The sequence below is a fragment of the Prionailurus bengalensis genome, chromosome A1 (genome assembly GCF_016509475.1).
Source record: "Prionailurus bengalensis isolate Pbe53 chromosome A1, Fcat_Pben_1.1_paternal_pri, whole genome shotgun sequence".
NCBI lineage: Eukaryota > Metazoa > Chordata > Mammalia > Carnivora > Felidae > Prionailurus > Prionailurus bengalensis.
This window is the reverse complement of record NC_057343.1, coordinates 181,403,309-181,428,300: the sequence shown is the minus strand read 5'-3', so window position 1 is coordinate 181,428,300 and position 24,992 is coordinate 181,403,309. Positions and strand designations below refer to the sequence as shown.

General features: G+C 41.5%; 1 long non-coding RNA gene across 3 annotated transcripts in view; it reads left to right on the top strand.

Moving 5' to 3' along the window:
* The window catches only part of LOC122492714, a 38,227-nt gene extending 16,198 nt beyond the window's left edge, over positions 1-22,029 (top strand). Inside the window, exons 3-7 of one of the 3 annotated variants that reach the window (XR_006299744.1) lie at positions 4,675-4,905; positions 5,194-5,325; positions 6,304-6,457; positions 20,890-20,987; positions 21,495-21,631. This is a non-coding gene — a long non-coding RNA (uncharacterized LOC122492714). Of the gene's footprint in view, positions 1-4,674; positions 4,906-5,193; positions 5,326-6,303; positions 6,458-20,889; positions 20,988-21,494 lie in introns of all 3 variants that reach the window. The other 2 variants (XR_006299742.1, XR_006299741.1) reach the window with 2 other exon arrangements.
* Positions 22,030-24,992: the final 2,963 nt, after the last annotated feature.

Sequence of the window (24,992 nt, the reverse complement as noted above, 5' to 3'; positions counted from 1 at the left end):
TAGAGCTGGAACACACTTGTCACTGCCTGAGGGAGAGGGAAAGGGTTCTGTTTCCAGGGGTTAACACAGAATTTCACAGTAGGGGGCCATGTCTGATTTGCATAGAAGCTAAATTTGCATGGCAAGAATATTTTGTATCTATAGACTGTTATAGAACTATAGTATCTTAGTTTTCTAAAAGGCCCTTATTTATCCTTTACCTAAGTTTGGAAAAAAGTCAGTTGTTCATTTTAAATATTATGGTGCTGATAATAATGATTTTGTTTGGAGTGAGGGATTGCTTTTGGTACGGTACTGTTAGAGCCTATGGGTAGGACTGGTGTGGCTCTCTGACCCTCTGTCTTGCCACTTTTTGTCTTGTTCATTTACTGGCCTTCTGCTGTTCCTGAATACCAGGCTCCTTTAGGGCCTTTGCACTTGATGTTCCCTTTTCCTAGAACATGCCCTGTCTTTTTTGGCTCGGTCTGCCGTAGCAAAATGCCATAACAGACTGGGTGGCTTAAACAACACAAACTTATTTCTCATGGTTCTGGAGGCTAGGAAGTCCAAAGCGAAGGTGCTGACAAGGTAAGTTCATTCCTGAGGCCTCCTCTCTTGGCTTATACATGGCCTTCATCTCCCTGTGTGCTCACATGGTCTTTCCTAGATGCACGTGCAGAGACTGATGGGAAGAGTAGGCTCTCTGATGTCTCCTCTGTTGGATCAGAGCCCCATCCTTATGACTTCATTTAACCTTAGCAGCCCCGTCTCCAAATACAGCCACACTGAGGGGTAGGGCTTTAACATTGAATTTGGCAGGACGGGGGGCAGGGGAAAACAAATGTTCAGTCCATAACACTCCCTGTTAGGTCTAAATTGGTTTAGTTCTTGGCTGTCTACAACACATGTTCCCCCCACCCCACCCTTTTTTTTCTGTCACTCATTATTCTTCTCTGTTTTGTTTTTCTTCCTGCCCTTAACACTGCCTAAAATTATTATATGTTAAACAAGTTGTGTTTGTTTATTTTCTGTCCCTCCTTTTTGGATTAGTTAAGGATTAAATGATCTAGCTTAAATAAAGTATTCATTTAACAAATGTTTATTGAGTGCCTACAGCATGCAAAGCACTGGACGAGGTTCTAAGGTTGAGTGGTGAAGAAAAGTTCACACACTCCCTGCCCTCATATTGCTTATAGTCTTGTAGGAGCATTCATTGAATACTTACAACATTAGGGTTAGGGGTTAGGGGTTAGGGTTAGGGTTAGGGTATGGTGCTGAGAATTTAACTTATTTCATTTGATCTTTGTAAAACTCATATGGCATAGGTCCTATTGTTGCATTAATTTTATGATGGGGACCAATAAGGTGGTGTTTCAGGGCCATTCACCTAGTTGGAGCAAAGTCTTTACAGTCTGATGCCATAGATCTTGTCTTGACCACCATGCTAAACTGCATATGGAAGGCACAGTACAGGACAGAGCGCATTTGAGTGGATGAATAAATATGCTTGTATGTCTGCAACCTCATTGTCAGAAAGCATTCGATACTGATTTTTCTCATGAACCATCAGAATAACTCATAGGTACACTGTACTGTAAACAAGTTTGAATATAAAAATCTACATGTACAAAATTGACATTCTGCGGCATTATCAAGAATATTATAAAAATCACTGCTGTAGGGTTCCTTTGCTTTAGTGTGTGTGATAGAAAACATAATGGGGGCTTTGGAGGCAAACAGGCCTAGATTCAAATCCTTGCTTTGTCATTTACTGCCCTTGGGATCTTGGGCAGTTTCTGAGACTCAGTTTTCTCAGCTGCAAAATGGTGATGATAATACCCAGTTCATAAAATTTTAAAATATCCCCGCAGATAGAGGATAATTAATGGTAGGTAGCTTTTATTATATTATTTTCACAGTATATTTATTTTATTTTATTTTTTAAACGTTTATTCATTTTTTAAGAGACAGAGAGAGACAGTGCGCGAGAGAGGGGGAGACGCAGATCCTAAGCAGGCTCCAGGCTCTGAGCTGTCAGCACAGAACCCAACATGGTGCTGGAACTCAAACCATGAGATCATGACCTGAGCGGAAGTCGGATGCTTAACCGACTGAGCCACCCAGGCGCCCCTCACGGTACATTTAAACTATAATTTGATATTTAAAAAATTACCAACCTGTACAGAATCATGTATGTTATGTAAAGTGAGGCCTACCTGGAAGAGTGACTTGTGTAACCTGATCACTTGGAAGGAGCTATTTCTCCATCAGTTCCCCTGAGTGCCTCAAGATAATCCCACTAGTCCTGGGTTGTCTTTCCCCTGGAAGGAGTGTCTTTGGGATTGGTAGTCTTCTCAGGTTCTGGGAGGCCAAAGGAATCCAGGTCCCTTAGTATACCATGTGTCTTTCTCTCTGCCTCTGGATTCAACAGGAAGGAGTCTGGGTCTGTGTTAGTGGGTTGGATAAAGAAGAAATGAAAAGAGAGGAAAAAGGAAAAAAATTGAACATGAGTCCAAGTCACAGTTCCCATTGGAGCCCCAGAAACCATCTTTCTCCCTTGGGCAGGACAGAAAGAATTAGAATCTTGCCATCACGGGGCTTGTCAGACCACATGGTGTCATGCTTTTGGCTGTGGGTGTTTGGAAGGCATCTGTGGGTTGTGCCTGCTGAATATTCATTCTCATGTCTTATAAAAGTAACTTGACTTTTTTTTTTTCCTTTGGGAAACTAACCTTCTCCCACTCTTATCCCTGTTCCAGGTCCAGGTAAGCCTCTAGGTAAGCCTAGCAATTAGCATGTTCCATTCCTCTGGCCACAGTGATTGGTTCAAGGTTGGCAATACAATCCAAAGCTGGACCAATGAGGCTCAACCTTAGTGCTTTTATTGGCCTTCTTTCCCCCTCAGGGATGCTAAGCTCTGGGGATGTAAGCCTGCTTCTTCTGCTTCAACCCTCTAGAGAGAGCTTACTGCAGAGTGGAGTACACAAGGCAAGAGACTCCATGCTCATATATCATTCCAGTTCCTCCATCTTGTCAGGCTTCCATTTTCAGTTACTTGAGCCAATAAATGCAGTTCTTCCAGTTTCTCTGTTTTTTTAATCAGGTTGATTTTGCTTTTTGACACTTGGAATCGAGAGAGTCTGCCTTTATGGAACTGGAGTGAGTGGACAAGGCAGCCAAGATGTGAGGGGGGTTGGGAAACCATATCCTATAGAAGTCATAGGGAGACCAGCAGTGTTCACCCCTGTGTGAGGGGCTGTTGCTGGTTGGGGCTGTTGCTTGTCTTTTCTAGTTTGTGCTCTCAGGAGTAGAGCTAGACCAAAGAGAAGTAGTTACAGAGGAATAGATGGTAAGTATGTTCTTTCCAATGGTGATTACTGGAGAAAATAGGTGGAAATTTCCAGTGTGGGAGTGAGCATCCCATCACTAGAGCTGTCTGATTCCAGGAGGCCATACTGCCCCTCCTGGGAAGGCTAGCTGGCTAGTGAAGGGGAGACATATTTAGACTTACTTTGAGCCCCCTTTCTATTTTGGGACTTTCTGATTAGATGCAAATTGTTTGTAAATATCATTAAGCCTGCAATATGTATAAATAAGCCAATATTTCACTAAAAAGATGTGCTTTTGTAAGGACTGTGTCTTGCTCACCTCTCTAGCTCCAGTACTAGCATAGGGCAGACAGAGGATAAGTAATCTGGTGATGAAAAGCAGATGCCTGCAGTCTAATCCTGAGTCTGTCACTTGTTTGATGAGTGATCTTGGGCAAGTGACCCCATGCCAGTGAGGTTGTATCCTGTCTCTAACATGGGGATCGTATTACCTGCTGCCTAGAGTTGACCTGTGGATTGGCCACAAGGCATGGTAAGCACTTGTCTGATAGGTGTTATTATTAGGTGCTCAACCCCTGCCTGTGGAGTAAATGAACAAAGGTGCTGGGGGAACCCCAGAGATAACCCTGTCTACTGGTTTTAGAGAGGAACTCAGGGTGAGTTTGGGAGGAAGAGAAAGTGTGACAGTTGAGGAGAACTCAGTTCTGCTCTTGCTACAGGACACAATGCCTATTTCTTACTGCTCCCATGTTTTTTGGCGGAATTCTATTTTCTTCTTTTCTGGATAAATTGCCATGTATCTTATGTTAGGTTTTCTAATAGCTGGGTGGGAGAAGGATAGGGACCCTGTTCAAGTGATTTATGGGGGGCAGTGCTCTCAGGAGATGGGGAGTGAGCAGGACTGGTTACATAATTTTTTAGGTCCAGATACTAACATATATTTAGTATGAGCCTAGGTGGCTCAGTCGGTTGAGCATCCTACTCTTGATTTTGACTCAAGTCATGTTCCCAGGGTCATGGGATTAAGCCCCATGTCAAGCTCCATGCTGAGCACGTATCCTGCTTAAGATTCTGTGTTTCTCTCCCTCTGCCCCCCTCCACTGCTTGTGCACACTCTCTCAAATTTAAAAAAAAAAAAAAAAAGAGAGATAATAACATATAAAACCTTTTTCTTCTTTCTACCATTTTTATTCAACTTGCCATGGTATTTTTATTTGCTATTTAATGTGGTTCTAAGTAAAGGAAAATGAAAAATTTTAACTATTAGCATGAATTTTACCATTTATCTTCATTTTGTGCAATGCCAATTTGAAAGGCAAATATCACCAAAATTACGTTAATTTGTATTTCTGTGGTTCATCCCCAGAAGGTGCCTCGTCAGAAGACACAAACACAAGCCAGACCCAGGAAGATTGGAAGGGAGGGTGTGCAAGGCAGAAAGATACACCAGCACCTGCCATGATGCATCTTGGCTGAGAAATTTGAGCCAGGAACCTCCCCTTCCCACAGGCTACCCACTCCAACCCACAGTGGAAGGAGACCCTAAGCTTATTTCAACCTCCATTCTGGGACATACAGTTACCTGCATGGGGGATAGGTGAGAGGCTTGTTCTTGCCACAATGCTTGCCAAATGTGCCATGGCATTGCCAGCCAGAAGAAGGGACAGCTACCATTTTGCCCAACCCCACCTTTCCTAATGTGTGCACTCAGGCCCCTGCCAAGGGCAGAGGGCTTTTACCATCACTGGACAGAGCAGGGAGGGAGAGGTGGGGGAGAATGAAGGGTGTTAGGAAGTAGAGGAGGCAGAGAGGTGCTGGGAAGTGGCACTACCTGTGAACCAAGACTCTCAAGTCTCTGTTCATCTTTACTGTCTTAATTTAATAGGACTTCCCCTACAAAGCAGATTCAAAGATAAAATTATTAAGAAGTTCAAGATGGCAAGTGCAGAGCATTAAACTCCAAGCAAGAGGCCCTTCTGAGCATTGGACCCTGTGTGATTGCCTTGATCTTATACTTGTGAGTATCTCTGATCTCATTCTGTGCTTCTTCCATTCTTGATCTCTTCTGATTGTGTATACCCTAGGTAACTATCTTAATTTGCTCCCAACATTACTATATTCGATGAACCAGCTATCTAGATGCCTGCAGGTCCAGGAGCCCTGGCCACTATTCCACCCTTGTTGCCTTTTATGGTAATTGTACCCATCTTGTTTCATATGGTTGAGTGCTTCCATTTGTCTTTGCTATTCTGGAATTTCACTTTTTTATTTTTCCTGGGGAACACAGTTCTGTTACAGCATCTCCTATAAAGGACAGCCACGATGGAGCTTCTTGGGGTACTGTTGCCAACCTCACTAATACTTTCTGATCTCATTGGTAAAGGGGGAGTCCTCCAGGCTTTCCCAAGGAGCATGGTTGGCTGGTGGGTTTTCCTGTCTTATATGGTAGGCCCATTCTAGCATGCCTACTTCTCTGAGCTCATCAGACCTCCCCTCCAGTTTGCAATGGCAGCTGTGGCATCTCTGCATTGTTCAGTTTGGCTCATTGCTTTTCCTAGTCTTTCAAGAGCCTCCCACCAGCATATTAGAACCAACCCCTCGGGCCATCCTGTGACACTGGAGAGAGGACCCCTTCACATCAACAAACTACCTTATCGAGCTTATATCTTACCTGCTTTGATCTATCACCCTTGGAATCCTCCACAGACATTCTCCCTCAGTTTGGTTTATGCACATGGGCCAGATCTGATATATAATCCCTTTCTTTCCTCAGTAGGCCTAGCATTTTCTGAGTTGGTGCATGCTAAGGTTTTACCCCCATGATCAGTCTGGTGGCCAGGAGTGGAGGTGGGACAAATCTATAGGAGGGAAGATATTGTTTTATAAAGCACCTGACTCATTTTTAAGCAAGGTAGAGTGTTTATCTTCCAGTAAGGGAACAGGGACACTTCAGCAGGTCCACAGGATTCAGGACTCTCTTGGTTTATCTCTACAGATAGCCTCTCCCAAGGATCAGTGTCCCCTCTTTCCCTGTCAGGGCCTTGTCTTTGGTGTAAAGGGATGCACTTGGCATTCTTTGAAGTTCTGCCATTCTTAGAGTGCAGTCCTGTGCCTGCTCTTCAGCTCTGGTAGCCCACAAGCTGTGGGAGGTAAGTATCTCTTTAAATTATTGCCAAATAGGCCCTCTGGAATTGTTTATCAATGAATCTGTCATCTTCTTTCTTCAACACATTGAAGAACTTAGCAAGAACCACCCAATCCCATGGTCTGTTTGGTTAGCATTTGCCCCAGACCTTTCAGATGCCAGAGGGATTGTACTATCTGGTGTTCCCTTCAACTTCACCACTGCCTCTTCTTTGTAGGTGGAGGTCTTAGCAATGGCATTGCTGTGGCATGCATTTGTTTCTTAGGACTCTTTCTGGTACCCACTGTTTTGGACTGGTTTCCTTACAAGCAGAACCTGAGATGGGGTTTATTGTTTAAATAATTTTTTGATCTCAAAAATAAATAAACATTAAAAAAAAATTAAAAAAAAAAAGGGGGGGGTGCCTGGGTGGCTCAGTCGGTTAAGCGTCCGACTTCGGCTCAGGTCATGATCTCACAGTTCATGGGTTCGAGCCCCGCATCGGGCTCTGTGCTGATAGCTCAGAGCCTGGAGCCTGCTTCGGATTCTGTGTCTCCCTGTCTCTGCCCCTCCCCAGCTCACACTGTGTCGTCTCTCCCTCTCTCAAAAATAAATAAACATTTAAAAAAATAATAATAATTAAAAAAAATAATTCTTTGAGGGAGCAAAAAAGGAAAAGGGGAATGAGGAAGCAAGACAAGGTGACAAAAAGCTAAGTAAGAATATGGTCTCAATAGGAGTCCTATTGTAGCCTGATGTCCCCAGGGCATTCTGGAGCCCTCACAGGATCATAGAGTTGACCCCATCCTGGCAACCTGCCTGTTACATCCTCCCCTGTCAGTCCTTGGCCTCTTCTTTGATCAAGGAGCACAGTCTGTTGTTCTTTTCAGAAAACTGTCTCAGGGGAATCAGATCCTCAGCCTCAGGAGAGAGAAGATCGAAGTTTGGCCTTTGGCCCAATTTCTTTGGAAAACAGTTTCAGACTTGGAGATATTTTAACTCATTGTAATGCTTGATATTGTCTCTACTGAGATGGCTTTTGGCACAGGGACAATGAAGAGACCTAGCAAAGTGTGACTGTGGAGCCAGGTTTGCTTTCTGGGATCTCATAGTTGGATAATTATGGACACAACAGGAATCCTGTTACAAAGGACTTTGTCTTTGTCTCCCCTTGGTTCCTGGGATGTTCACACCATGTTCGCTAATTACGAACTGAGTTAGAGAATCAATATGAAGAACTTGGGGTATAAGAATTGATTTCCCTTTTTTCAACCAGATGTTATGAATGGGCAAGAGAGGGAAGGATGACAGGGAAGGAGGAGGGTGTGGTGGTTCAGAGCCTGCTCCCAGGAGTCACATGGACCTGGGTTAGAGTCCCAGCAATGACTCTTCATAGCAGCATGGCCTCAAGCATGTGGCTTCAGTTCTCTGAGCCTCACTTTTCCTCTTCAAGGATGATACCTGTTTTTACTTCATGATGCCGACATAAGGCTTAAATGAGATCCTGCATGAAATAGATTGAGCACTGGGCATCTAGTGACTGCCTAGTAAATATCAACTATTATTGATGGTGGAGTATTTTCTGAACTTTTTTGGGCAGTGTACATTCTAGAGGTGGCATGATAGTGTGGAAGATGCCAGATCTTTGAAATCTGAGAGAATTCGCTCCCATTTCTAAATCTGCCACTTCCTAGCTCTGTGACTGTGGGCAATTTGCTTTCCCTCTCTGATCTGCCAAGAAGGAGTAAAATACCTGCACTGCAGAATTTTGGTGGAAAAAGCATACAGCCCAGGTTATGGTTCACTCAGAACTTACTCAGTTCTCTTTCTTCTTTTCATTTTACAACAAAGAATGTTTAGCCCATGCGTTTATTTTCTCACATGTGGCTTGCGGCCAAAGCTGGCAGTTAGATTTTTAACATTTCTCAAGGATAAGAGGGTAAGGCACAGAATGGGTGAAAGCATTAATTAAACGCTGGCTTTGGAAGGCAAAATGCTACAGCATTCAAAAGGAAACTAAGTATTAATTGGAACAGAAATATTCAGGATCAAATAAGCAAAGACAACAAGCTCTGAGATGCTATTTTAACCACAGGAGATGGAACCAAGCTTTAGGAGTGTCTGCTTGTCTTAACCCTTAATTAGGATGACGATGGAAGGGAGGAGGCTGATGGCAGTTGGTATTCATTGGGTCCTTACTCTTTTCTAGGTGTGGTGCTAAGCACTTGACACGCCATATTTCTTTTAATCTTTCTAATAACTCTGTGAGGGAGATATCATTATCCCCATTTTACAGATAAGGAAACTTCCAAGGTCATTGGCTAGTAAGAGGCACACTAGTATTAGAATCAAAGCCTGAGTGTGGAGCCCCAGGTGGTAAAGCCTCACCCCAGTGTATCACATGGACTTCCTCCCACGGACCAGCACTTTGAGGAAATATTCTGTTCCCTTACCATTTTTATAAAAAGGGGTTTTCCTAGCAGCTAAAATGCTCTTTTAAGGGCAATAAGTTTGAAACAATCTTTCATATTGCTTATAAGGTTTGTTTTTAATGATTGGAGAAATGCTTATTTCTGATGGTTAATAAACTAAGCATGAAATAATATTTACAATAGTAAAATCTGAATGTCGAGAAGAAAAAAAAGGGGCTCAGAAAAAAAATGTTTAATAGTGTTATCTCTGGTTATTTGGAAGGATTACCTCTTCCCCCTACCTCAAGTTTTTATTTAAATTCCATTTAGTTAACATATAGTGTATGGAAGGATTACTTCTTTACATTATTTTTACTTTAATTTTACTTCTTTTTCTTCTTCCAAGGTTTCTGCAATCTTTATTCATTATGTTGATAATCAGAGGGGGAACAAGGATAAACATTGGGAAAAATTATGTTGTATGTTGTTAGTGATCAGAGATCTACAATTGTGTAGAAAATAAACACTTGTAGAACCAAACTATGCAGATTGGGGGGGAAGGGGCAGAATCCATCAGAAACTTTTCTTGTCTGTTAACATAGGCTAAATTCATTTGGAACAACAAATTTGCCCCACCAAGAGTGACTGACATAGCTTCAGATCCAATGTATCAGTCTAATGGGTGCAGCATGAGCGCAGTGTGACCACCAGCTGTGAATATCCAGGGCTGGGACACGAAGATGGGACACTGATGAGTGGGGACGGTCTGTGAGAACACGTTTTTACATGGATGAGGTGCCTGGGAGAATGGCAGACTTCACACCACCAGCTAGTTTTCTGTATGGCCCCAGGAAGTCTCGCATTAGAGATCTTTAAAACAAAACAAAACAAAGCGAAACAAAAAACAAAACTCTGTTAGCCTTCACTTAAAATTTTGAGCTCTAAATACTATCATTAAAAAACAAGATACATCATTTAAACATTTCCAATGTACCAAACACTGTCCTAAATACTAGGATATAATAGTGACTAGGATGAGGTTTCAGTTCTTTTTTTCTTTTAAGATTTTATTTTTAAGTAATCTCTGCACACAACATGGGGCTCGAAAAGCCCCAAGATCAAGAGTCGCATGCTCCACTGACTGAGCCAGCCAGGCACCCGGGTTTCAGTTCTCATAAAGCTTACATTCTACTTCTACATCAGTTTTTAAGTCAATAGGCAGAGTTTGTATTATTCTGTATAAATACTGTTCTTTGTTCAGCCAAAAGTTATGCTCTGATACTTTTTTGTTTCTTGTTTTTTATACAACTGCTGTTTTTTTTCTAGTTGATGCGGTCCTTCAGTATTTGTCACTTGCTTAGTTTTCAAAGTACTTATTGCTCTTTATTCCCATTGCTGCTAAAATCTGTCAAATGCCTATCAATAATATTTCTAAATGTTCAGAGACATCGGGTACTCCTTTCAATACTTTGTTTCTCCTCTCCTCTCTCCCCCTACCAGAGACATCTCTTCTGCTTCCTTACATCTTTCTTCTCTCATCTGGACAGCTGATACCTGCCCACACTTGTGGGTTGGGCCCTCTGTTTCCTGGATTCGGCGTCTTCCCTTGTGTTACTGTGTTCCTTATATATTCTCCACTACCTCCATAAGAAAGATTGCTTGGGAGATCTTGCATAACTGATTATGTAGCTGGGCTTCCCTCATACTTGGTTCATCGTTTATCTTTGTATATAAATGTCGACTGAAAATGATTTTCCATCAGAATTTTGAAGCTTATTGAAAAATCTGGTGCAATTACAACTTTCTTTGCTTTGTAGGTGAATATTGTTTTTTTCCTCTCTGGATTCTTCTAGGGTTTTCTCCTTATTTCAGCACAGTGACATTTCTCAATGATGGATTAAATTTATTTTTCTGGGTGCTTGGTGGGATTTTTCAATCTGAAAACTCATGTCTGTCAATTTGGGAGGTTTAATTTCTAGCAAAAGCTCTGTTAACTGACTTCTACTTAATTGCATTGCTAGATTAATCCACACTATCCATTCTGCCTGAAAAATATATTGACAAATGCTCACAGCATTCTAAATGCTCATACATAGGAGTAAATAAAACCCATAGTTTTTATTTCCATCAGTTGACTTGTGTGCTAATTACCACTATCAGTCAGTTGCATTTGTTCCCAAACCTGCTTATGCCAGTTGCACTTGCTATTAGAATTATATAAATTAGTTAAAAGTTGTACCTACCAATGAACTTAAGTATGAAAAGAGAGTTGTTACCAGGAAAACCAGGTTGAAAACTTTGGGAAAAAATGGATGAAGTCAATTTGCTTAAGTAAAAGACTGGGAAGGGGCGCCTGGCTGGCTCAGTCCGTTAAGCGGCTGACTTCAGCTCAGGTCATGATCTCGCGGTCTGTGGGTTCGAGCCCCGCGTCGACCGCTTGACCGACTGAGCCACCCAGCACAGCTGAGCTGTCAGCACAGAGCCTGGAGCCTGTTTCAGATTCTGTGTTGCCCTCTCTCTAACCCTCCCCTGTTCATGCTCTGTCTGTCCTTGTCTCAAAAATAAATAAAACATTAAAAAAAAAGTAAAAGACTGAGAAAATGCAAACTCTAGAATAATTCAGCACTCAGATTGCTTTGACAGTGGCTTTAAGTTCTTGTTCTTTTTTTTTTTTAAGTTTATTTATTTTGAGAGAGATTGAGAAATTGTAGAGGAGGGGCAGAGAGAGAGGGGGAGAGAGAGAATCAAAGGAGGCTCCGTGCTGTCAGTGCAGAGCCCACCTTGGGGCTCAAACTCATGAACCATGAGATCATGACCTGAGCCTAAATCAAGAGTCAGACACTTAACTGACTGAGCCACCCAGACACCCCAGTTATTGCTCTTCTTTAAAGAAATTGAAATCGGAAGTTTTAGACAATGCATTCTAGGAAATGCATTGGAAATGGCTTAAAGATCCAGTTAGCAGACCGATACTCAAAGAAAAGTCCTTGGCCTGAATGAAAAGATCGGTGAATGAGTGCATATTTATGTTTAAAGCAAAAATAAAATGGCTAAAAACTTACTTTAAAGTGTAGAGACCTGACAGTTGTCACTTAATCAAATGATAAAGTTGACATCACCAATACTGGATCAAGCTGTACCTCCTGATAGGATGCACTGAGAAGGGATACCATGTCCCTGCAGTGGTATTTTGCCAAAAATGTAAAATGCCAATCTCTTCATAAGGAAACACAAGATAAACACAAGTTGGGGGATGTTCTACAAAATAACTGGCCTGAACAATTCAAATACGTCAAAGTCAAGAAAGACCATAAAAGGCTGAGTAAAGGTGATCAAAGAGACATAAGAACTAGATGTGTGGCTCTGGATTGGGTTCCAAACAGGCAAAACGTTAAGATGTTTTTAGGACAGGGCACCTGGGTGGCTCAGTCCTTAGGCATCGACTTCAGCTCAGGTCATGATCTCATGGTTTGTGAGTTTGAGCCCCACATCCAGCTCTCTGCTGTCGGCACAGAGCCTGCTTTGGATCCTCTATCCCCTGCCCCTCTCTCCCCTCCCTGGCTCTCACTCTCTCTCAAAAATAAATACACATTTTTTTAAAAAAAGATGTTTTTAGGACAATTGATAAAATTTGAAAATGGACTATAGATCTGTAGATTAGATAATAGTATCGTATCAATGTTAAATTCCCTGATTTTGATAACTGTACACGATTGTGTAAGACGATGTCCTTATTAGAAAATATACTCTGAGATATGTAGGGATAAAGGGCCATGATGTCTCCAACATACGTCCTTTCAAATAGTTCAGAAAAAATGACATGAAAAAAATACAGAGAGAATTATGAAGACAAAGCAAATGGGGCTAAATATAAATAACTGATAAATCTGGGTAAAGGGTATGCAGTTCTTTGTATTGTTCATGCAAATTTTCTCTAAGATTGTAATGATATAAAAATACAAAGTTACAAAAATATATACAGTAAAAAATAGACATTTATTTTGATAATCTATTATAATTATTTCTATAATCAAATTTCCTTGTAATTGGCCAACCCTGGAGCTTCCCAGGCAAGAACAGAGTATGGTGTCACCAGGTTGGTGTTTCAGGGTCATGGGTTGAATGTGGAAGAGCGGAAAGCATTGAGGCTGGAGAGAGGCAGAAGGCAGATGGTGAAGATGTGCTTTACAGCTTAAAGGACTTGAACTTTGGGAAATGGTGAAGGACTGTTAAGGAGAGAGTTCTGTGAACCCATTTATATTTTAGAACGGTCACTCTAGCTGCTGGTATGCACTGTGAATAGAAGAGGAAAGGGGAAGATGCAGGACTGAGGCTACTTTAGTTACTTAAAAGGGGAGTAACCAGATTTTGTATTACATTTGTGGCAGTGAGGATGGACACAAATGGAGGGATTCAAGACCACTTTAGAGGTGGAATCATTAAATGGGAGAACTGACCAAAGTCACAGGGAGTGGGAACAGTACAAGTTGACTCAAGTTACCTTCTTTAGGTGACTAAGTAGATGGTGATAATATTAACCTGGCAGGGACTTTAATGCAAGAAACAGAGGAGGAGTGGAGTGAGAGGGTAGAGCAAGATGATGAGTTACATTAGATCATGATGAATTTAAGCCTCAGTGGGAATCAGATAGACAGACGTATGGCTATGTGCAATCACCTCCCCCTCAGTTCATAGCACACAAAAAACATGTATCTTAGAGAATTGGTCAAGTATGAAAACTCTGGCAGATTGCTTTCCAGTTTAGCTGTTCTGTTATTCTCTCCCATCAGCAGTGCAAGAGGATTGGTTGGTGTTTTCCCATATCCTTGCCAACACTTGGTATTTCCTGACTTTTAAATTTTTACTAATTTGATGGGATATCTAATGACAGTTTGTAATTCGCTTTTTACTAGTAAATTAGGCTTTTTCTTAACTTTTTCTTTTTTTAAAACTTTTTTTTCACGTTTATTTATTTTGAGAGGGAGAGGGCTCTTGTGGGGGGGGTGGGCAGGGAAGAGGCAGGGAGATAGAGAGGGAGAGAGAGAATCCCAAGTAGGCTCTGTGCTGACAGCACATGAAGTGGGATACCATCTCACAGACCATGAGATCATGACCTGAACAGAAACCAAGAATTTTGAAACGCTTAACCCACTGAGCCACCCAGGAGCTCCTAGGCCTTTATCCTTTTCTTTTTTTGCTTATTAGCCACTCACGTTTCCTCCTCGGTAAATTTAAGTGTATATCATTTGCTCATTCTTCTACTGGGTTTCCAGTTCTTTTCTTGTTGATTTTGAAGGAATTTTTGAGTGTTGTAGATATTAATCTCTTACCAACTTTAAATATTGCAGGTATCTTTTCCCAATTTTTCATCTGTATTTTGTTTATGAAATCTCTAATTAAAAAAAGTTTTTTTTAATATTTATTTATTTTTGAGAGAGAGAGGTAGAGAGAGAAAGAGAGAGACAGACCATGAATGGGGGAGGGGCAGAGAGGGAGACACAGAATCTGAAGCAGGCTTCAGGCTCTGAACTGTCAGCACAGAGTCCAACATGGCCTCAAACCCAAGAACCATGAGATCATAACCTGAGCTGAGGTTAGATGCTCAGGTGCCACCCAGGTGCCCCTGAAATCTCTAATTTTGGTGTAGTCAAATGTAATATTTTCCTCTGTGTAATGTCTGCTTTTAGAGTGTCAACAGGTTCTTTCTCACAGGTCACACAGATAGGAGTTTCTATTAACTTTATAATTTTACTTTTTATATTTATGCCTTTACTTTTTTGTAATTCACCATTGTGTATGGTCTGAAGTAGAGATCCAACTTTATTTTTCACATATGGTAAACTGGTTTTTCCAACATCATCTCCAAGAAAATCCATCCATGTCCATTTATTATTATCTAACAAATTGCTATGTATACCTGGGTCTATTTCTGAGCTCTTAATTCTGTCCGTTGGTTTATTTGATCCTTTATATCAATGCATTGATGACTTACTGTGGTTTAAAATATGCCTTAACAACTAGTAATATGGATAGTCTTTCTTGGTTCTTCTTTTTCAAAATTTGCTTAGCTGTTTGTAGACTTAAATTCTACTAGTAACTTACAAGAAATATATTTGATATAGATATTTCAAAAATAGAATCTAATAGTCTCTTGAGCAGTGAGTTTACTTTTGTTGAAACTAAGATTCAGGGGCGCCTGGGTGGCGCAGTCGGTTAAGCGTCCGACTTCAGCCAGGTCACGATCTCGCGGTCCGTGAGTTCGAGCCCCGCGTCAGGCTCTGGGCTGATGGCTCGGAGCCTGGAGCCTGTTTCCGATTCTGCGTCTCCCTCTCTCTCTGCCCCTCCCCCGTTCATGCTCTGTCTCTCTCTGTCCCAAAAATAAATAAACGGTGAAAAAAATAAAAAATAAAAAAATAATAAAAATTTATAAAAAAAAAAAAGAAACTAAGATTCATATTATATATGAATTATTCTTATTTTATGTTTGCTACATTTTATATTTTATTCTTTTTTTTCGTTTCCTTCCTTTCATTAAATTGAATTTTGTTCTGTTGGCTTGAAATACATGCATTCTATTTTTATTTTATTTATTTATTTATTTTTTTAAAAATTGAGACAGAGAGAGACAGAGCATGAATGGGGGAAGGTCAGAGAGAGAGGGAGACACAGAATCTGAAACAGGCTCCAGGCTCTGAGCTGTCAGCACAGAGCCCGACGCGGGGCTTGAACTCATGGACCGCGAGATCATGACCTGAGCCGATGTCGGACGCTTAACCGACTGAGCCACACAGGTGCCCCATGCATTCTATTTTTAACGAATTAAGACAAATATTTGTAGTTATCCTCCCTAATAATGTCTTAAACATAATACTGTCACTATTTTCCTCCTGAACAAGACAAAAATATTAGCATGTTTTCACATCCCTTATTTTTTCTCTTTTGTCTCCACTCGACAACTCTTTTCTCTTTTGTCTGCACTCTTTTGTCTCTAGACTTTGTCTAGAATTTTCATTTTGAATTGTTAGAGATTGCTATGGTTAATTTCATGTGTCAACTTAGCCAGACTTCAGTACCCAGATATTTGGTCAAAAGCCAGTCTAAATGTTTCTGTGAAGGCATTTTTTACAGGTTAGCATTTAAATCAATAGGCTTTGTGTAAAGCAGATTAGACTATATAGTGTGGGTGGGTCTCATCCAATCAGCTGAATGCCTTAGGAGAAAAATGTCAGAGGTCCTCTGAAGGAGAGGGAATTCTGCCTCTAGACTACCTTCAGACTTGAGCCCAAACATTATCTCTTCCCTCAGTCTCCAGCCTGCTGGCCTTCCCTGCAGAGTTTGGACTTGGCAGCCCCCAACAACTGCAGGAGCCAATTTCTTAAACAAAAAATTGCTCTCTCCCTCTTTCTGTCTCTCCAAACACATCCTATTGTTGTTCCTCAGAGAACCCTGACTAACGTAGGGATATACTTAGATTTTTTTCTTCAACCATTCTCGAGAATGGTGTAACCTTGAATCTAGAATTGAGATTTAGGATTCATTCTCTTAAATCTGACTGGCTGGGTTTGAATCCTGTCTGAATCACTTACTGCATGATTTTTTGAAATTTTTAATTGAAATATTATATGCGTATACAAAGGCAAACATATAATTAAGGCACAGCTCAATGAATTTTCAGAAAATGAACACACTGGTGTAACTAGCGAAATAAAAAACCAAAACATTACTAACACTCAAATTTTCCTTATGCCTATCACCAATCACTCCTCATACCCTTACTAAGGTAAATCACAATTTCTTACTTCTAAAAGAGTAAATATTTTTTTATTTACTATTTTTTGTCCTATCAATTTTTGCATTTTATATACAAGGAATCATACAGCATGTATGTTTTTGTATCTAATTATGCTTAACCCCTTTTTTTGGTATGATTAATTTCAGTGGCTGTATGTAATTGTAGTCTGATCATTGTTGTGTAGTATCTTGCATAGTGTTTCATGATATGACATATTACAATTTATTGATTGATTTTACTTTTTATGAGCATTTGGTATTTTCCAGTTTTCTGTTTGTTTGTTTGTTTGTTTTTCCTATTATGAATAGAGTTATTATAAACATTCTAGTGCATGGCTTTTGGTGAGCAGAGGTAGGCATTCCTGTTGAGTATATCACTGGGGGTGGAACTGCTGGTTCGTCAGGTATGTATAGTTCAGCTTTGGTCAATACTGCTAACCAAATCTCCAAAGTAGGTGTGTCAGTTTAGACCCCCATCACCAATGTCACCCGCACATGATATTTTTCTGTTTCTTTTAGTTGTCCTGGTTCTGGTTGGTTTGTATTACCTTGTGGTTTTTTGCATTTTCCTAATGACTAGCAGAGCTGAGTACCTTTTATCAGACATTTGGTTATCTTCTTTTGCAAAGAGATCTTTTGTACCTTTTCCTAAGGTGTTGTTGGCCTTGTTCTAGTTTATTAGGGTGGAAGATTAAGTTATTGATTGAAGTCTTTCCTCTTTTCTGATATAGGTATTTGAAGGTATGCATTTCCCTCTAAGCATTGTTTTAGCTACCTCCCATAATTTTTAAAAAATATTTTTAACACATTAATTTTTGAGAGAGAGAGACAGAGACAGAGACAGAACGCAAGCAGGGGAGGGGCAGAGAGAGGAGACACAGAATCTGAAGCAGGCTCAAGCTCCAGGCTCTGAGCTGTCAGCACAGAGCCCAACACAGGACTTGAACCCATGAACTATGAGATCATGATCTGAGCGAAAGTTGGATGCTTAACCAACTGAGCCACCCAGGCACCCTTACCACATCCCATACATTTTGACATTATGGTTGTGTTTTCATTCAGTTCAAGATGGTTTTTAATTTCTCTTGGGAATTCTTCTTTGACCCACGGATTATTTAGAGATATGTTGTTTAATTTCCAGATATTTGAGCAATTTTGAGATTTCTTTCTGCTAATAATTTCTAACTTAATTCCATTGTGGTTGGAGAACACACTTTGTATAATTTCAGTCCTGTTACATTTATTAAGACTTGTTTTATGGATTAGCATATGCATCAGATTTTATTTGACTTTCAGAAGCTTTTAGCCCAGCTCATTTAGCCTCCTGCCCTCCTGCTTTGGAGTCCGCAAACCTGTGGTCAGGAAAATCAAGTGTGTCTGAAGGCTCCTCATTTCTGTTTTTTCCACTCTAGCCACCAGCAATAGAAGAAAGCTTTGATGGTTTCCCTTTCCCCCAGTAGTGGCTGTCTGCCTGGGCCAAGTCCCAGTCCTCCACCCATGTCCCGATGTGGCAAATGCCACCAGGGGAGTGTATCAGCTGCTGATCTGATAGCTCTCCAGTGAACTGTTCTCTCCTCTGTGGGGTGTTTAGTCCTTTCAGTCCTTATTCCAAAGTCCTTGACATCTGGAAAATGTGATTTTTTTTTTTGGGGGGGGGTAATCTGTCTAGGTTTTAGTAGTTGTTAGTGTCAGGGTTGGCCTGTTTCAACCTCCTACATTCTACCCAGAAGTGGAAGTTGTTTTTCCTATTTTAGATAACAGCATACTTTGCTATGCTGTTTACTCACCTTTATTTTACATATGGCTTGTAGCATTCGTATAGATTTGTTTCTCCTCTCTTTATTCTCCTCCTCCTCCTTTTCCTCCTCTTCCTCTTATTCCTCCTCCTCCTTTTTTGAGAGAGAGAGAGAGAGCAAGAGCGAGAGCAAGAGAGCATATGAGTAGGGAAGGAGCAGAGAGAGAATCCAAAGCAGACTCCATGTTGTCAGCACAGAGCCAAATGTGGGGTTTGATATTGCAAACTATGAGATCATGACCTGAGCTGACATTAAGAGTCGGATGCTTCACTGACTGAGTCACCCAGGTGCCCCTTGTTTCTCTTCTTGCTGGAATACTAACTACAAAAGAATTTTCAAAGAATATTTCCAAAGAGAATATTGTTTTGAGTGATAAAACTGGCACTTTTTATACAGATTAAAATTCTGAGGGGTGCCTGGCTGGCTCAGTTGGAAGAACATGTGATTCTTGATCATAGGGTTGTGAGTTTGAGCCTCATGCTGGGTGTGGAGATTACTAAAATAAATAGGTGGATGGATGGACGGATGGACGGATGGACAGACAGACATAAACTTAAAAAATCTAGTTTTGATGCTCTTTTCCTTTAAAACTTTTGAAAATACTGCTTTTCTTTATAATAGTATTATTCATAATAGTCCCAAATTAGAAAACAACCTAAATGTCTATCAACAGTAGTACAGATAAATAAACTTTTCCTATATTTCTACAATACAGCAATGTTTCTAACTGGAAACGATGTTGCCTCCCAGGAGACATTTGGCAATGTCTGGAGATATTTTTTTGGTTCTCATAACTTGTTGGGAGAGGGAAGAGGATTGCTATTGGCATCTACTGGGTAGAGACTGAGGACGCTGCTAAATATCTTGCATTGCATGGGACAGTCTTCCCATAAAAGAATTATCTGGCCCAAAATATAAGCACTGCTGAGGTTGAGAAACTCTGCTCTATTATCAGTGAGAATAGATGAACAATTGCTACATGGATGCAAACACATAACTCCCATAAACATATGTTGAGCTAAAGACGCCAGATACAAATTAGTATATACAGTGTGCATATATTTATGTAAAATTCAAAAATAGAAAAAAACTAATTCATGGTGTTAGCAGTTAGGATGGAGTTGTCTGTGGGGTACAAATGGTGACTGGTAAGGGCCAATTAAAAGGGCCTTTTAATATGAGGGTTAGTTACACAGATGTATTCACATTGTGAAAATCAAGCTGTGCTTTATAAATGGTGAGATACAAATATATAATTATTTACATATATAATTATACATTATGTGATATATAAATTTTATATATGTATATGTATATATACATACTTATATTGGAATAAATGTTTTTCAGAATTCCATTGTCTGCTTTTAAGAGATGATCTCTTCTTCCTCTTTGGAAGCATTTTCTCTTTGTTTTTGATATCCTAAGCTATCATTTTAACGTGACTAAGAGTGGGTTTATTCATACATATCTGTTTGTCACTCTATGAGATGTTTTTTGTAAATTTTTTAATGTTTATTTATTTTTGAGAGAGAGACAGAGTGTGAGCCGGGGAGGGGCAGAGAGAGAGGGAGACACAGAATCCAAAGAAGGCTCCAGGCTCTGAGCTGTCAGCACAGAGCCCAACGTGGGGCCCAAACTCACGAACCACAAGATCATGACCTGAGCCAAAGTTGGACACTTAGCTGACTGAGCCACCCAGCCACCCCACTGTGAGATCTTTTAATCTAAAGTCTATTCTTTCTTTCTAATCTTGGGAAAAAATTTTAGTTATTGTTTCTTCAAATATTTTCTTACCTATGCTTATTTTTTACCCCTTCTGGGATTTTTATTATCTAAATGCTGACAGGTCTGCTTCTCTCTTCCATATATGTCTCATAGTTTCTCTTCTATAGTTTATTATTTTTTCATCTCTTCCCAGTTATTCCTCTGGATGATTGTCTTGACTGGAATTTCCAGTCTCACTAATTCATTCTTCAAGTTTATTCAGGCCACTGAATGGGTAGGAACAACCGTTGAGTGGTCTTGAGCTATTTTCCCATAAAGGCAAACAAAATGGAAATAAGGTTGACAGGAAATAAACAGTTTCTTAAAAAAAAAAAAAGAAGTAAAAATAAATAAAATAAGTTTCTGCATTCTGTTATTCAACCAATCTATAAAGTTCCTTTTTAAAAAAAAAAAGCATTGGTTTTTAATTTAATATTTAATTGACATTAAAACAGTTAATATTTTGCAAACCAGCTTTGCTAATTTTTTTTAATTATTTTTCAACATGAGTATTTGTTCTTGAGTCATTTTACAAACTCTTCTATATTTTTGAAGATATTTATTGTGCTTATTTGAATTGTCTGTTCTGGCCCTTCAGCTGGGCTTTATCTGATATTCATTGGCTACCCTTTTGACTTTCTTTTGTGGTGTTGCTCGCCTCGGTTATTCTAATTTGTGATCACACACACCAGCTTTCCCCTTGGGGGCTCATCGCCTTGGTTGGGAATGTGTGTCCAGGTGGAGGGCTGAAAGGATTGGCCCCTGTTGTGTTCTGCAAAGTTTTAAGAATGTGAGTATGTGTGCTTGGGTGTACACCTCAAGATGAGTGCCCTGGCCTTCCAGCCTGGAACTAACCACTGCTTCTTTCCCTGTCCCTGAGGAGCCTGGCTGTACTTACCCTTGGGCACTGCTCTTTCCAAGAGCTGTCTTCTTTGGCTGACATCCCCTTGTCCTCAGGCTGTGGGGCAGGGAGGAGTGTCCTGAGCCAGGCCATTTGTGTGCACCTGCTGTTCTCGGTTCCCAGCCCAGCCAGTGCCCTGCTGCTCCTCTGTCTCCAGGCACTGGCTGGCAGGCAGTCCCACCCTCAGCCCCCATGGAAATGCAGGAAAGAGCAGCTCTAAGGCCCTCTTCAGAATCTGTTACCTGGTTGGCACGTGGCTGTCCTTCTATTCCCTACGCCACTGTTTTCCATGTCCATTGGGACCCAACCATCTTCTGGCTTTCCAGAGGGATTCCTCACAGTTTTGACAGGACCTCAGACTCATCCAGCTCCTTATCACTTTCATTTTTCCTCCAGGGTCGGACTGTGGTGAGGGAGCCAGCAGCCCTTTGTTAGTTTATCGTGTTGCTGGAAATCAGAAACAGCAGTGAGAATGGACTTTAAAAGCAGCCTCTTGAAGACTCTTAAATATGGAGAACAAACAGAGGGTTACTGGAGGGGTTGTGGGAGGGGGTGGGCTAAATGGGGAAGGGGCATTAAGGAATCTACTCCTGAAGTCATTGTTGCACTATATGCTAACTAATTTGAATGTAAATTTAAAAAATAAAATAAAAAAAAAAAACACCCTCTTGATAACCATGTGACCTCAGGCTAGTTATTTAAGTTTGGACATCTGTGAAATATGGCTGATAATGGGTTGCTTCAGAGGATTATTGTGGGTTGGCACAGCACTGGCACTTAGTATCAGTTAATCATATGAGCTATTGTTATTATGGCAGGGTGTAGGCCATCATCAGTGGGGAGCTGAGGCTGGTGGTTAGAATTGTGGATTTGAATGTCACATCCCTGTGGTAATGAAGAATGAGGAATTAAGATGGTGTAGGGAGGGGTCCTGGCATTTAAGGGTTAGTGGACAAAGAAAGAAAAGGAGAGGGAGAGGGAGGGTGTATCTCAGGAAGAGATAGGGCCACAGAGCCAGGGGAAAGGAAAGTCTCAAGAAAAGGAAGGGGGTCATCTGCAGAACCAGAGGCTCTGGAGAAAACAAATTTTTGTTTTTAATTTTTTTTTTTAGCAGTCAGATACTCCTTGGTGAATTTAGATCAGTTTTAGTGGAGAGGAGGGGACAGAAGCCAGATTATAGCCAGTTGGGAAAGAAAGAGGAAGTAAAGAAGTAGAGACATGTATAGACCTTTCTTCCCAAATATTTGGCTGTGAAAAGAAGGAAAGAGATTAAGGCGATGTCCGGGAGAAGTGGCCAGTCAGAAGAAACACAAGTGGGTTTGTTTCTTGTAGGTAGAGAGCCAACTCCATCTCTCCCATCTCTTTCCCCTTCCTTCTTCCCTTCTCCTTCACCCCTTTCCTCTTCCTTCCTTCTAGTTCTCTTCTCTAAGCTTAACTTTGGATCATTCTGCAAATGAAGCAGGTGACTAGGAAGCTCTGGGAGAGAGAGTGCAGCCAACTTGAGGAGGGCAGGGTGAACAGGGAACAGCACTTGCCCTGAGGAGCAGAGCAATGGGGTCCCAAGCCCAGGTGTGCCTTGGATCCTTACCCGTTGTTGCAGGTGGGGAGGAGCCGTATCAGTGTAGGTAGGTTTGCGATGGGGAGAAATGGGGTAGGGGAGGAAAGTAATCAGGGTTTCTGCCAATGTATTTAGTTTGGTTTATTAAGAACCTCAGGAGTCTTGAAATGGGCATCTTCATCTTTCCCAGAGACGGGTTATATTCTCTTCTCACAGAGCTCTGCACAAGACTGGGATAAAGTGATGTGTGTGGAAGGCCCTTGTGAGCTGTGAGCTGTGCATTGCTGGCAGAGGAAAGGCATTCACTGAAAATATCTAATTTTGCCTGGTTATTGACTCAGATGATGCCAGGACTCCATTACACAGTGATGACCCCTGGGGGGACGCAGGCACAGGGTACATGGTGTGACCCATCCTTTTTGGAGTGATTTTATTTTAAGTATCAGCAGACTACTATGAGGTTCCCCCTGATTACTTAGAAATGAGGGAATCAGACTGCCTCCTACAGTCCAATACTGAAATGAACACACATTGAAGTGCAGCTGGAGGGGGCTGCGTAGATCCCAGCCTCAAAACCTTTCATGCCCACCAGATGTCTTCATAGGTTGACACGTGTCAGGTATTTTGGGCCCAGATGCTATTTGTGGAGATAACATCTCTACCACTTGGGTCTCTTAGATTCTGTTTTCAGCTACTTGTCGTATTTGTGTGTGTATGGGAGATGGATATGTGTGTGTGTATGCATCTGTGCAGATGTGCACATGTATTTAGGGGGTGGGATCTATCCGCTATATGCAGAAGTGCCAAAAAGAAAGAATGGTAGGTGGAGGGTGTACAGCATTCTTGATCTTCTAATATTCTGATTGAAAATACCCATAAAGCTGAGAACAAAAGGCATTAAGAGCCCTCGATTTCTAAAGGGAGGAGCTAGACCAGTTATGCAGAACATGCCAAATGGGGATCAAAAAATCTGGTTCCATTGCTGCTTTGGGAGTATAAAGAGGCATGTAAATGATGGAGAGAGAGTGACCAAGAGCAGGAATCCCTGCCCACACATACCTCAAAGGAAGGGCAGGAGGCTCCCTGAGAACCACTGAGAGAATGTGGTATCACCTTGAGTTCAGAGGGCAATCTGGAACAGATGCCTATTCCTTCCTAAAACTGAAAGCAAGAGGTCGTCTAGGGGCACCTGGGTGGCTCAGTTGATTAAGCATCTGACTCTTGATTTTGGCTCAGGTCATAATCTTGTGGTTTGTGAGTTCAAGCCCCGTACTGGGCTGTGCGCTGATAGCATGGAGCCTGCTTGGGATTCTGTCTCTCCGTCTCTCTCTGCCCCTTCCCTGCTCGCTCTCTCTCTCTCTCTCAAAATAAATAAACTTAAAGAAAAAAGAGGTTGGCTAGAGCCTGCCTGAGGAATCAGAGCTACCATGGGTGTGTGGTGGGCTTCCAGCAAGGACTCTGAAAAGGAAACCCAAAGGATACTGTCCTTGGGATTGGGTCTCAGGGCACAAGACAGAGACAGTAGTGATTAGGTTGGCTGGTGTGTGTGTGTGTGTGTGAGTGTGTGTGTGTGTGCATGTACACATGCATGCTTGTGTGTGAACTGGAAATTTATTCTCCCTAGGCACTGTTGGGAGATACTCATTATGCTCAGTTTCTCATTCAGAGAGGTGCATCTTGCAATGGCCTCAACGCTTCCCACTAGAATCGTCTTCTGCCTCCAGAATTCTCTGGAGGTGACTAGACTAGAAGGAAACCTGGTGCCTCAGAGCCTACGCATTTCAGCAGCTTCTCCTTGTCTTGCAATCCTCATATAGAAATAGAGGCAGGGTTGTTGGGCCTGTCTGGGCCTGGTAGCCAGGGATATGGCCCTTCCTGACCTCCACTCTCCTCGAACCTCCAGACATCCTACTCTTGCTCACCAGTTTTCTAACCTGCTATCCCAGGCCAGAGAAATGAGGTAACACAGCTGCCACCAGTGCTGCCCAGTGCTGAGCGCAGGAGCTGTGAGGTCGGGGCTGCCAGCAGAAGTGCTGGCCCAGCTGAAACAAGGACCAAAGAGTGGGAAGGGTCACCATGTACCACACTTTGGACAGAGAGTGTGAAGTCCCAGTACTACACAGAGAGGACTGCTTCCTCGAGATTTCTCAGCCCTCTTTGGAAGCTCTCAAAGAGCCCAGGAGTGCTGGCACATGCTATGACTCGGGCTCCCCTTCTGTAGCCTGCATCTCAGATCGAGTGGGACACACTCACATTATTAGGCCTTTTGTTCAGAAAGGGTTGCACATTTCATCAGCCTACAGGATTCTAATCCTGGCTTTATCACTTAACAGTTG